At 40.6% G+C, this 13,830-nt stretch overlaps 2 long non-coding RNA genes across 2 annotated transcripts in view; one reads left to right on the top strand and one right to left on the bottom strand.

The window, feature by feature from the left end:
- Positions 1–9,412, top strand: part of LOC147577486 (uncharacterized) — a 26,676-nt gene extending 17,264 nt beyond the window's left edge. Inside the window, exon 3 of the long non-coding RNA XR_015240336.1 lies at positions 4,275–9,412. This is a non-coding gene — a long non-coding RNA (uncharacterized LOC147577486). The remainder of the gene's footprint in view (positions 1–4,274) is intronic.
- LOC147577485 (uncharacterized) lies at positions 6,710–13,830 on the bottom strand. The gene is made up of 2 exons (XR_015240337.1): positions 13,198–13,830; positions 6,710–6,937 (listed from the first exon to the last, which is right to left on the bottom strand). It is a non-coding gene; the product is annotated as an uncharacterized LOC147577485 (long non-coding RNA).

The raw sequence follows: 13,830 nt of genomic DNA, 5'->3' as shown, positions 1-13,830 counted from the left end.
TGCTACTGTAGAAATAAGTACAAGGTTAAATTGCGAGTCAGAGGAGAGAGTAATCAATTCTGCCATTGGGTGGGGGGTGGGGGGTGGGGGGAGAGTTCCACAGAACAGAAGACACTAGAGCTGGTTCTCAAAGGACAAATAAGTGTCACCAGGTGGACAAAGATCAAAAGGGCATTCCAGAGAGGGAAACACATAGAAAGGCATCAATATATAAGAAAGTATTATATCTTCGGTCAACTGCAACAATTTGAAATCTGAAGGGTAAGAAATGAGATTGGGGAGAAGTGAAGGGCGATGTTGGAGAGCCCTGTGTGCTACGCAAGGGAGTCCGGACTTGGTGTTGTTGAAAGGGAACCACCAAAGAGGTAAAGGATTGGGTTGTAATTTAGGAAGGTCTTGAGCAGTGGGGACTGATACTAAGATCCAGTGGAATAATATATGCTCTGGAATAAAATATGATGCACTTTACCAAGATGAAAAATTATTCATAACTGGTGGTGGGCTCTGTGATGTAAAACAGCACACATATTACCTAAAAGAAAATACGTCAGCAATGTCTGCCAGATAAAGACATACATTTTCTCCAGTGTATCAAAAAAAATATGTGACTTTGATAGAAAGACTTAAAGAAATGAACATTCAAAGTGACTTGATTATTTTCCGTTAAATCTTACATCCAGGCCCAGTGATCCTGAAACACTGAACTTGGTGGAAGTGGTGTCAGTGAGGTGGAGAGAAGTGGGGACAAAGACTGAGAGGAAGGTGGTGATATTAGTATAGGACTGTCACAGATCCATGCCCTATGCTCTGTAGTTGTCTCAATAGCCAGCAGGCCTTTGCTACCTAAAACACTGTGAGAAAAGGGCAGGGAGGCCTTTATTCTCTCCCTCAGGGGTATTAAGGAAAAGCACTGCCTGAAGTCTTCCTCCATAGTCCTTCTAGGTCAAAGAGGGCCACACATAATGGTTTCAAAATAGGTGTTGCTTTGCTAATTTCCCACAAAAAGGGAGATCTGGAGGAGCATAGGTGAGTTGCTTGCATATGACAACATCATTAGCAAGAACATGCCATTTCCTCACGGTTTCATGCACATATTACTCCAGGAAAACTGGCCCCTCATTGCTCTAACTCAGAACAACCCCTGATTACACCTTTGGATAGTATGGGTTCATCAGGTTGTCAAACACTGAAAGAGAGAAAGATACGAACAAAAGACAGAGATATAAACCAGAATTTTGTGCGACTGACTTGCAAGAGTTTGAGACCTGGAATGGGCGGAACTGAGACTGGAGAAAGAGGCAAGAGCTGGGTCTTGGAGTGTCTTGAATCCTGTTCAGAGGAGCTCATATGTAGGAGAGAGGGACCCCCAGAAATAACTCAGTCAGGGAAGAACCAGGATCAGGTTGTAATTTAGAAAGACCTGAAGGCTGTGTGGAGGGTGGGTTGTGGTCCACAGCGAGCCTAGGGAGGGTAAGATTTGAATTTCCTGTTTGCCCAGCAAGAGCTTATGGAATCTGATAAGGGTGTTCACATTATACCGCTTTCTGGGTCCAGAAAAACAACTCAGGGATTGCACTGTTCGCAAGGTGCCAGGTCTTCATTACCCTCTCATCTTTTACTAGATATGAGCCTTCTTCATACCAACCTCTCAGCTCTAGGCTGAGAATCATTGGTTCTTATCCCAGATGGGAGGAGACGAGAACAGGCAGTTTCAGTGGAACTCCATTAATCACCAAGGAGAGGCAGCCGGCTATAAAACCTACACCCCACGCAGAACCAAGTGTGGGCTGGGTACGTTTAAAAGTGTGGCTGAACTACAACCAACACCTCACTCTAATTTTGCCCTCCCTACCCTTGGGTGAAAATGAGTCAAACCAGGGAATACACAGGCAGTGTTGGAGCAGTCTGGTTCTTTAAAAAGAAGGAGGCACCACGATCATTATTAGGGAGAAAGGAAGATTTCCAGGGGGTTTGGAATTTTCTGATTTTTCTATTTTTTCAAAGTTATTTTTCCTTTTTTTTTTTTTTTTTGTTTTGTTAAAGTTTATTTATTTTTGAGAGAGAGAGTGTGAGCTGGGGAGGGGCAGAGAGAGGAGGACAGAGGGTCTGACGCAGGCTTGAATTCACCAACTGTGAGATCATGACCTGGGTCAAAGTTGGACGTTCAACCAACTGAGCCATCCAGGTGCCCCTATTTTTCCTATTTAGATAACTCCATTCTTTAGCTTTCTCCCTAATCTCGTTCTCTCCGTAATACGCTTTGTACTTCAGGAAACCTACCACTGTGTTGAATACTTAATAGATCCTCAAACTTTGTCAATGAACTTATTTTATTTTAAAAGGTTAAGGGGCGCCTGGGTGGCGCAGTCGGTTAAGCGTCCGACTTCAGCCAGGTCACGATCTTACGGTCCGTGAGTTCGAGCCCCGCATTGGGCTCTGGGCTGATGGCTCAGAGCCTGGAGCCTGTTTCCGATTCTGTGTCTCCCTCTCTCTCTGCCCCTCCCCCGTTCATGCTCTGTCTCTCTCTGTCCCAAAAATAAATAAACGTTGAAAAAAAAAAAAATTAAAAAAAAAAAAAAAAAGGTTAAATCGGGGGGCGCCTGAGTGGCTCAGTCGGTTAAGCGTCCGACTTCGGCTCAGGTCATGATCTTGCGGTTCGTGAGTTCAAGCCCCGCGTCAGGCTCTGTGCTGATGGCTCAGAGCCTGGAGCCTGTTTCAGATTCTGTGTCTCCCTCTCTCTCTGACCCTCCCCTGTTCATGCTCTGTCTCTCTCTGTCTCAAAAATAAATAAACATTAAAAAAAAATTAAAAAAAAAAGAAGGTTAAATTGGAATGAGGAAGCAAGATTTGGATGGAGTAGATTTATTGATTCCTGGGGGTAGGGAAACCATTCATCGATGTTGCTGTTGTCACTGACTTTTTGGCCCAAAGGGCATCTTAAAGACTCCGTGAGTCCACCCTATGACTCCAAGCGGCAGTTACCCCACCTGCAGAGCATGGGCAACTCACTTCTCTCTCAGGCAGTTCTTCTGACAGAACTGAAACGTGCTTTCAGTAATGGGTCACCCACTACTCAGAGTTGAGCTCTCCTACACAGAACAACTTTTACCCTTTTCTTGTAGGAGACAAGGGGGACAAACTAGCCTAAAATCACCAGCAGAAGCAACCCTTGTCTCTGGCAAATGCCAGGACCATTGCCTTTGTTTTGCAGTAATCCCTCCTTGGTTGAATTTGTTGCCCTCTGCAAACAGTGCTTTGCCTCATCTCTGCCTCCCTTTATCTTCCCCTTTAACCCACTCTTCCGATATGTAAAATATGTAGAATCTGATCTTTGCCAACAGCAGCATAAATTCTAGGGTCTTAAGCCATTCCTGACACAGAGTGTCATACACAATCTTACCTTGAGTTTTGCATTAAGGACTGAGCTTTTATGAATTGAACTTTGGAGTAATTTTTTTTTTTTTTTTTTCTGGTGAGATGTTGTAGCTTTGCTGAGATCCGGTGGAGGGGGAAGATCCAGGCCTCCTGAATATTCTGGCAACATGACATCTCCAGAATCTTTTACAGTCCCTTTTCAGACCTTTAGGACTTAGTCCCCTTGCTCCTAAGATGATTGATTGTCGAAACTACCTTAAAATAACAGACTGGTCACAATTCAAGATGCAGTTTTGAAACATTACCTCTCTTTGCGACATCTCTTCCCCCCTTTCTAAAATAAGTAAGTGAGTGGGTGGATGTGTGTAGCAAAATATAGGAGGAAAAGGTGGGCTAGGTGGATGGAATTGTTTCTTAGTGTGGCTGGGTCTCAGCTTTTAATGGTTGTTTTGTTTCAACACGTCTAGCCCTCTTTTTGACCAATTCCTTCCCCACATCTTCACCCTAAACCCCCAGAAACCACAACTGCAGTCAAATAATTAAACACATGAAACAAAGAAAACTGCCTTGGTGTGAATATTCCTCTCTGGTCACGCCAACCCCGTGAGAGACGCTTCCCTCGTAAACAGTAACAGGCAGAATCTCTCGAGTGAGCCAGGCACACAACAGACTCTGCACCCTCAAGGCAGAAAGGGAGGGGAAAGGCCAGAGATTCTGGACGGTTTTGGGCCTGTTGGTACTTGGAAACTAGGGGGAAGGTGGGGCAAAGGCACTCCCAAGAATCCTGGCAGATTTGCGAGGGAGAGGAAGAAAAACCTCCCATGTTTGCAGACATTAGACCACTTGTTCATTTGACAAAATGTGTGACTTTGTTGGTTTCTCCTGTTATTTTCTCCTAGCTCCTGGCTAAGCAAGGGTAAGAGAAATCTGGGATTGCATGATAATGGATGAGCCAGAGGTAAGCAAGGTTCAATAAGAACTTTGAACAAGACCCTTAAAATGTACTCTGTCTCAGAATTCTAAAGCTCCATCTAAACTCTAACTGAAGGGTTAAGTTCTAAAATGATAGTTAGGCATTTTGCAAATTTCCCATCCTTATAGTCCCAGCATGGGGTGGCAAGGTTAGTGGTGAGCCCTAAACTCATCTGAAAATCTTTTAGAAAATACTGGTACCTGGGACTCATCCAAGACCAATTAAATCAGAAATACTATGAGTTGGGGTATTGATACCTCTGTAAAAGTTCCCAATGAATTTAAAAAGGAGCTAGGGTTGAGAACCACTGCATTATTGGAGCTGGTGTATCAACACGAATTTCCAGAGGTTTACTCAATATTAACATGGTGTTAGGACTACAGAGGAAGGGGTGATGTGGACCCCCAGTGAGAGGAACTGACAGTAGCTGTTTGTTGGAAGAGGGCTCAGTCTGGGGATGGAGGAAAACCAGGAAAGGACAGTGTCTGGGAAGGTAAAGGAAGATGGCACTTCAAGGAGTTTTGTCTGGTCAACAGGGTCCAGTGCTGCAGAGCAGTCCCATAATGCAATGACTTCAAGTGTCTTTCATATTGAGTGACAGGAAGATTGTTGATCACTTTGGTGAGATCAGCTGCAGTGACAGTTCAGTTGGCTGAGTAGATAAAGAAATGAAGACAAATGAGAACTGAAATCTTAAGAATTCTGGCTATGAAGTGACAGTCTTAAAAGAGATATACGGTGTAGGAGTTTTTTTTTTCCAGTATTTTTTTTTAAATTTTATTAATTTATTTTAAGAGAGAGACAGAGGGAGAAGGAGGGGCAGAGAGAGAGGAGAGAGAAAATCTCAAGTGAGCTCTATGCTGACAGTGGGGCTCGATCTCACTTGAGATCATGACTTCAGCCAGATCAAATCAAGAGTCGGACACTTAACCAACTGAGCCACCCAGGAGCCCTCCTTCCAGTTTTATTGTGATATAATTGACATATAACATCATATTGGTTTAGGATGTACAACACAATGATTTGATATATGTATGTATTGTAAATTATTACTACAATAAGTTTAACATCCAACACCTTGCACTTTTTTTTCTTGTGAAGGGAACTTTCAAGATCTAGTTTCTTAGCAACTTTCAAATATAAAATAGAGTATTGTTAGCTATAGTCACCGTACTGTACATTATCCCCAGAACTTATTTATAACTAGAAGTTTGTACTTTTTTGAACCCTTTCACCCATTTCCTCTACCTCCATGTCTTACCCTTGGGAACCACCAACCTGTCCTCTATTTCTGTGAGTTTTTTTTTTTTTTTTTGATTCCACATATATGTGAGATCATAAAGCATTTGTTTTCTCTGTGTGACTTATTTAATTTAACATAATGCCCTCAGTTTTCATCCATATTGTAGCAAATGGCAGGATTTTCTTCTTCTACTTTTTTTTTGGGATTTGCTTCTTTTTTATGGCTAAATAATATTCCTCTGTGTGTGTGTGTATGTATGTGTGTGTGTGTGTGTGTGTGTTGCATTTTGAGTTTTTTAAAATTAGAGAATGAGTGAGATTTGAGTGCATGTACTTGCTAAAGGAAGGGGAATGGATGAAGATATAGGGGAGAGAGGGAATAATGGATAAAACATGGTTCCTTCAAAATGCAGAAGCATCAGAATCTAGAGTGTTGTTTGAAGTGTTTAGAGAAGAGAGAAGAGACTCTGCTGTCACTAAAATGGAGAGGAGGACTGAATTGCTGGAGTGGATGCAGATAAATGTTTAGGTACAGGTGTGCATGGGAATGTGGGGTGTTTCCTTGATGGTCTCTAATTCACTGTGACATGGAAGAAAGGTTGTGGCAGGGTTTCTTAGTAATCTGTTCCCCTCTGAGGCCTCTGAAACTGTTGAGATAGGGTGACAGCTGGATTTGAGCACATCCTCATTTCTCACTCCTGTCACTCCCAACACATGAAATAGTGTGTGTGTGTGTGTGTGTGTGTGTGTGTGTGTGTGTGGTATGCACTGTCTCTAGAGGGAACAGAGTTGGAGGCAGTGTGGGAGACACTTACCTTCTTTGGGACCATTGTGTCTTCCATCTCTTCATTGTTCCTTCTTTCCTTCCATTGTTAGAATATCAGCCTTCAACTGGCCACCACTGCTGCTTTCATTACATATTCTTTTGTATTTTTGTTATGAATGCAAAATGTCTGATAGGTCATCAATATCACTAGTTATTTTCTTTCCACAAGGCTGACTGGTCAATAGGGTATGTTGGAGGTCACGATACACGGTTAGACATGTTTCTAGCCTTCTCAAAAATGGAGGCCCAAATTATATGGCAAGTGGAAACAGAGACAACTTTTGGAGACCACGTTCTTTCATCTTAATTTTACTGTTTCTGTCTTCACTTCTCAAATATTAAGCCTGGGAAAGATGTGGTGAAGGCCCTGAAAGATGAGCCCAACATACAACAGCTACCAAAAGGGTAGTTCAAAATCAGCCTTCTTCTTGATGAGACCACAGGTCTGGTTCAGTAGTGTTAGCATCCTGCTTGAATCAGGCAGCCTTTGGACCCAGTTCTGCAACGTCATGATGACTCACCTGCTGGAGAAATTGATTAAGAACATTAAAGGAATTTTTACATTGTGGTAAGTTACACATGACATAAAATTTGCCATCTTAACCACTTCTAAGAGAAATGTTCTGTAGTGTTCCATATATTCACATTGTTGTACAACCCATCTCCAGAACTTTTTCACCTTGCAAAAGTGAAACTCTATACTTATTAAACAACTCCTCATTCTCCCCTCCCCCCAGTCCCTGGCAACCACCATTCTACTTTTTGTCTTTATGAATTTGACAATTCTAGGTACCTCATATGAGTGGAATCATACAATATTTGTCTTTTTGTGACGGGCTTATTTCACTTACATAATGTCCTCAAGGTTCATCTATGTTGTAGCATGTGTCAGAATTCCCTTCCTTTGTAAGGTTGACTGATATTTCATCATATGAATATAACACATTTTGTTTGTCCATTCATCCACTGATGGACACTTGGGTTGCTCCTATCTTTGGCTATTGTGGATAATGCTATTGTGAACATGTGTGTACAAGTACCTTTTTGAAGCTCTACTTCCAATTTAATTTGAATTTGGCATATACCTAGAAGTGGAATTGCTGGATCACTTGGTAACTCTATTTTTAATTTTTTTGAGGACCTGCCATACTGTTTTCCGTAGAGATTGCACCATTTTACATTCCTATCAAGACTGCATAAGGATTTCACTTTCTCTACATCTACACAAACATTTGGTATTTTGTTTTTTTATTAGCTTACATAATGTAAAGTAGTTTTGACTTGCATTTCCCTAATGATTAGTGATGTTGAATATTTTTTTATGTGTTTATCGGCCATTTGTATATCTTCTTTGGAGAAATATCGATTCAAGTCCTATGTCCATTACTTAATCAGGTTTGTTGTTGTTGTTGTTGAGATTAAGAACATTTTGAGATTATCATGACGTATATCTGGAATGACATAATAGGGTCTGTGTAAGTCCAAGGCTTTTTATTTTTCTCCAGTGACTCTATCACAGTTTCTGTTGTGAAACACAGTGAGCTCCTTAATGAATTCCAGTTTTAGCTGGTGTTAAATGTAGCTGCACCCAGTTATTTAAATTTATTATTATTATTTTTATTTATTTAAAAAACTTGTTTTAATGTTTATTTTTGACAGAAAGAGAGAGAGAGAGAGAGAAGCAGAGAGAGAGGGAGACAGAATCCAAAGCAGATTCCAGGCTCTGAGCTTGTCAGCACAGAGCCTGACGTGTGGCTTGAACTCACAAGCTGTGAGATCATGACCTGAGCCGAAGTCAGATGCTTAACCAACTGAGCCACCCAGTTATTTAACTTATGATAATTTGTGTCAGCTTTTTTAGTTAAACCAGATGGTATGCCTCTTGACATATCAAATATGAAGGTATTCATTATTTTCTGTGCTGATGACCTGGTCCTGTGTGATAGGTGGTTTTTTTCAGAAGGAAAATCTCAGTGTCAACTATGCCATTTTTAGAATGCACTCAGGTGAAGTAGAGCTACATAGGTCTATTGAATAGCTAAGTGTAGTTATGTTTCAGGGGTGCTAGGGTGCTCGTGTGTAGTTTGGGCCAACACCACCCATTGGAGCCAAGGAGATTCAATTCTCCTGCAAATTTATGACTCCAGAGAAGGTACATTGAAGCTCATAAGTGACAGGTACAGATGGTTACCAGATTCTCCCCTAAAAATCTTTTAGGCCAAGGATATCTCTTAAGTACTCTAGGTACAGAAATGTAGGGCTTTGCTGTACTTTTACGGCCTTGGGGACAGATCTAAAGCTGCTTTTTTGAGAAAAGTCTTATTTACCTATATGTGTCCTCAGCCCACTCTATTAAGGTCATACTACTGGGCAAGAGCATAAATCAGACTCTCATCTTCTCACTGTCTACACATCTATAGTCTGAGCATGAGAATCTCCTTTCAATCAGCTATAGAACATAGGTAGGAAAATTATGGACTCATTGGTAAACTCAGCTTTGGACTGCCTTATGTGGAAACCTTGTGAAAGCCCCAGTGAGAAAAATATGTGAGAAGCACAGCCAAAGAGGGTTGCTAAGCAATCATTCTTTTAGCTTCTCAGAGTAATTGGTGAGTCTTGAGTCACAGTACCCAAAACTTAGTTCTGCAATTTCTCATTCTGGCTCCACCTAGAATTCTGTGCCTACACTAAGACCTAACAACATTCCTTCAACTTTTACTGAGGTCCTCTATAATAAATAGCATGTATGGAACACCTTGGGTTTTCCTTTTCTTTTTTCTTTAAAAAAGTGTTTTTGATGAAACTGCAATAAGCACTGAGCTGTTACTATGTAAACAAAGTTATACCTTATAAATCATTTTCAGAGGAAAAAACACTTTCCAAAAGTATATTTACTTGCTTCCTTTTTTAAAAAACAAGAATGAAGTTATATATGTATATATATATATATATATATATATATATATTTTTTTTTTTTTTTTTTTTTTTTTTTTTTTTTTTTTTGAGAAAAGGTGGGGAAGGGCAGAGGGAGAGGGAGAGAGAGAATCTTAAGCAGGTTCCATGCCCAGGGTAAGAGCTCTGTGCAGGCTGTATCTCATTACTGTGAGATCATGACCTGAGCCAAACTCAAGAGTTGGATGCTTAACTGACTGAGCCACTCAGGGGTCCCAAGTTTCTGTATTTTATTAAAGTTATGTATTCTATGGTTTTCTTTGCTTCTGCCTTTTCTGTCAGGAAGATCAGTTTAAAGATCAATGTATTCTTTTTTAACAGCTTCATTGAGGTACAATTTAACATATAAATCAGCCATTTAAACTGTACAATTCAATGGTTTTTAGTAAATTTATAGAGTTGTGCAATGATCATCACAACTCAATTGTAGAATATTTTCATTCCTCCAGCCCCAGGCAACCACTGATCTACTTTCTGTCTCTGTAGATTTGTCTATTCTGGAAATTTCATACAAATGCAATCATACATTATTGGCCTTTGTGACTGGCTTCTTTAATTAAGCATAATGTTTTCAAGTTTCATCCATGTTGTAGCATTTATCAGTTTTCACTTCTTTTTATTGTTAAATAATATTCCATTGATGGACATACCACATTTTGTTTATCCATTTATCAGTTGATGGGCATTTGGATTGTTTTCAGGTTTGGCTATTATGAATGATGCTGCTATGAACATTCATGAACTATTCTTTATTGTGGATATAGATTTTATTTCCCTTGGGTAGAAAACTAAGAGTAGAATTGTGAGCCGTTTATGTTTATGTTTACTTTTTAAGAAACTGCCCAATTGTTTCCAAAGTAGTGGTACCATTTTACATTTCCACCAACAATGTATGAGCATTCTAGTTTTTCCATGTCCTCACCAACTTTTGCTATTGTCTGCCTTTTGGATTATAGTCTTTTTAGTGGATGTGAGGTGATATGTCATTACAACTTTAATTTTGATTTCCCTAGTAACAAATGATAAGTATCTTTTCATGTGTTTGTTGCCTATTTGTATACCTTTTTTAGTGAAATGTATATTCAAAATTTTTCCTATTTTTTTAATTGGGTTGTTTGTTTTCTTATCATTGAATTGTAAGCATTCTTTATATATTCCGGCTATAAGTCTCTTATCAGATATATAATTTGCAAATATTGTCTCCCAGTTTGTGCCTTGTCCTTTTCTTTTTAAAATTTTTTTTAATGTTTATTTTTGAGAGAGAGAGAGAGAGAGACAGAGAGAGAGAGAGAGAGAGAGAGAGAGAGAGAGAGACAGAGAGAGCGTGAGCCGGGGAGGGGCAGAGAGAGAGGGAAACAGAATCCAAAGCAGGCTCCAGGGTCCCAGCTGTCAGCACAGAACCCGATGCATGGCTTGAACTCACAGACTAGATCGTGACCTGAGTGGAAGTCGGACGCTTAACAGACTGAGCCACTCAGGTGCCCCTTATATTTCATTTTCTTAATGATGTCTTTTTTTTTTTTTATAGTAAATGGTGTCTTTTGAAGTGCAAAGCTTTTAAGGTTTTATGAAGTCCAATTTATCAATATTTTCTTTTATGGATAGTGCTTTTGATATCATACTAAGAAATCTTTGTTTTCCTTAACCCAGGTCATAAAGATTCTCTCCTATGTTTTCTTCTACAAGTTGTATAGTTTTAATTCTTTACTATTTTGAAGGAGAGATAGAGAGACAGAGTGTGAGCAGGGGAGGGGCAGAGAGGGGGCAGAGATAGAGAGGGAGATACAGAATCCGAAGCAGGCTCCACACTCTGAGCTGTCAGCACAAAGCCTGGCCCCAGGCTCGAACTCATGGGCTGCAAGATCATGACCTGAGCCGAAGTCAGACACTTAACAGACTGAGCCACCCAAGCACCCCTTAATGCTTACATTTGGTAAGGGATTTTTGGTCTATGATTCACATGGAGTTAATTTTTGTGTATGGTGTAAAGTAAGCGTCTAAATCCTTTTCCTTATGGGTATCTAGTTGTCTCAGCAGCATATGTTGAAAAGATGGCTCCTGTAATTGTTGACTCTGCTTTTACTACATTTGTGTCTTTAAAGAAAAGCTGAAGTAAGTAGGGCATAGAGAATTGATGTATTAATGAAGATGAAGAGATTCTTCTGTGTTGAGGTTTTAAGCACTTACATTAGATAAGGAACATCTGGTTGATGTTTTAAAGAATAACTCGAACCATAATTTCATTTCGTTTCCTTCATCTCCCCCATTCCCTCCCCAGCTCTCCACTAAACATCTGCTTCTCTTATGTGAGGGGAAGTGAAAGATTTAGGTCAGGCATAAACACAAACTATCTTTACTGTATTGTTCCCTTTTAAGACCAAAATACCCACCCTGCCGGGCCAGTTTAGCACTACATTACCCTATATCAACAGATCTACTGCAATTTTTGGAAGCTGGCTTTCCCCAGGAAACAGAACTGCTATTGCTACTTCTCGGTGTTATGTAATAAATCTGGCGGGTCACTTTCAAGGATGTGAACAGGAATCGAGAAACACTGTCCTTCAAATATCACTTTTCTTTATGTTAGCTTTATTGATGAATTTCTCACAAGAAGTATCTTAAGAGACATCACTAGTGTTGTGAGCCCTCCGCGTCCAGATCTCACATGTATCTATGGTGCTGGCTAGAGGTAACCCCAAATAAAAACAGTTTCCGTTGACTTCTGGCTTCACTGATGCAAGGTAGCAAGACCTTGGGGAAGTCTATCTCCCCCAAATACCATCCATTTTGCTATCTTAAATCTTTGCAAAGAACAGGATGATTACATTTTCCTCTCTGGGAATTTACTGAGTTCCTCTGTTTTATGGCACTGACCTAGCAGCTCTAATTGGGGCACTCTTCTACCCGTGGCTTTGCTAAAAATCCCTCACAATCAGGACTGCAGTGTAATAATAATAATAATAATAGAATGCAATAGCTCATATGTTATACACATATGTATGCACTTATTATGCACCAGACCTTCTTTTCTTGCCTTACATATATTAACTCATTTAACTGTTCCCTGGAGGCATACATTAAAGCTGGCATTGCTGGAGGGTAATGAGTATAGAAGCAATTTAGTGTTTGGAGTATGATAAACTTCCATAAAATAGAAGGAAAGCCTCGAGATGATGCTTCAGGGATAAAATTGAACAGCCTGGTCCTTTTTGGGGTCTCATAATTTTTTCAGCTGTAGAACTCATTTGAGGGAAAAGTAACAGGTAGGAAACATTGGTTTTCATCACCTCGCTTTGGTTAGACATATGCTTTGGATATTCTTCCTCAAGCACCTTCAGAATCCCCATCCACTTCCATGTCTAGGCACTCACTTCAGTAGCCTGGCTCTGGGCCACTCTAGGGCTATCCAGCGCTTCTCATTGTGAGGCTGGGTCCCTGTTGGTGCTTTCCTGTCCTGTGTTTCATTGTGGGAGCCGTTTGCTGGGAAGGGGCAGTTTCGCCAACAAGGAGGAGGTCTTTTAAAATTCTAGCTCACTGTTGATCAGAACCAGGAATTTCCCTTAGTTTAAGATTTAGTTAGTAGACAGGGGCTCCTGGGTGGCTCTGTTGGCTGAGTGTTCGACTCTTGATCTCAGCTCAGGTCTTAATCTCACAATTTAGTCAGTACACAAACATTCTGGCTTTCTCTAAGCTTTTAGCCAGTTTTTTACATTTTAGTAGAAGATTCAGGAACACGTTTCTTGGGAGGAAAGAAAAGAAGAGGAGAGATTCTGGGGGCATAGCAAGGGGGAACAAAGAAGGGAAGAAAAGTTGGAGAGCCTCTGTGTACCTCAAAATTTTGCCGAGGGCCTTGCATTGACAGTGGGGTGCAGATAGGTCCTTCATTGCTGTCCCCCAAATCTCACCAGCACTGTAACAGTGGCTTTCTATGAGTTGTGCACTCACCTTTGTCATCTGACACAGGGGAATGACTCAAATGGTTGGAACGTTCAGACAGGTAAGAAAGGAGACAGGTTATTACAGATGGGGGTGGGGAACTTGTTTTGGACAGGTAGTTCCTGGTGGCATCAGGGAAAACATGCCTTAGGTGGCTCTCTCTGACTGATACATTGACTGATCCTGCTAAGTCAGGAACATGACCAAGATGGCCTTATTTTCCTCAGCTTGACTAAACTTTAGATAGGTTTCTTAGTGACAGTAGGTCAGTGACCTCCCGTGTCTTAGAGCATTTACTTTAGAAAACTTACAATTGTAAATTCTTTATTTGCCCATCTGAGATGTAAATCTTTTCCTAGCCTCTTGCCCCTTTTACAACTGAGAACCATCTGTTTCAGAGACCTGGGAGACATCTTTTGAAATATTATCATCAAGAAAGGTAGCATCCAGGTCTCCCAGTTTCTGTAGGAGGGTAGGAACCTAGACTGGTGTCAGCAAACACAGACGGCCTAATCACATTGACCAA

Source organism: Puma concolor, chromosome C2, assembly GCF_028749965.1.
Source record: "Puma concolor isolate L17-30 chromosome C2, mPumCon1.1.hap2, whole genome shotgun sequence".
Lineage (NCBI taxonomy): Eukaryota > Metazoa > Chordata > Mammalia > Carnivora > Felidae > Puma > Puma concolor.
Note: the sequence above shows the minus strand (reverse complement) of the source record. Positions and strands in the feature narration are given on the sequence as shown.